The sequence below is a fragment of the Penaeus monodon genome, chromosome 29 (genome assembly GCF_015228065.2).
Source record: "Penaeus monodon isolate SGIC_2016 chromosome 29, NSTDA_Pmon_1, whole genome shotgun sequence".
NCBI classification, from domain to species: Eukaryota; Metazoa; Arthropoda; class Malacostraca; order Decapoda; family Penaeidae; genus Penaeus; species Penaeus monodon.
Window position 1 is genome coordinate 6,228,899 of NC_051414.1, and position 225 is coordinate 6,229,123.

Here is a 225-nt window from a genome sequence, read left to right on the forward strand (position 1 = left end):
TCTTTTTCTTCATAGTTCTCATATATATTTTTCGCTGTCTCCCTTTCCTCTTCTTACCATGGCACTAACTCTCTTTTTCGACCGCAAAGACGAATAAATTAGAGGATTAATGAAAGAATTTAGAAGTTAAAGACGATAAAAGAGAATGGCTAACTTGGAAGAAGTAAAAGTAGAGAACAGGAGTTTGTGTCGAAATGCTCGTTAAGCTCTTCGAAGTGGTCAGTG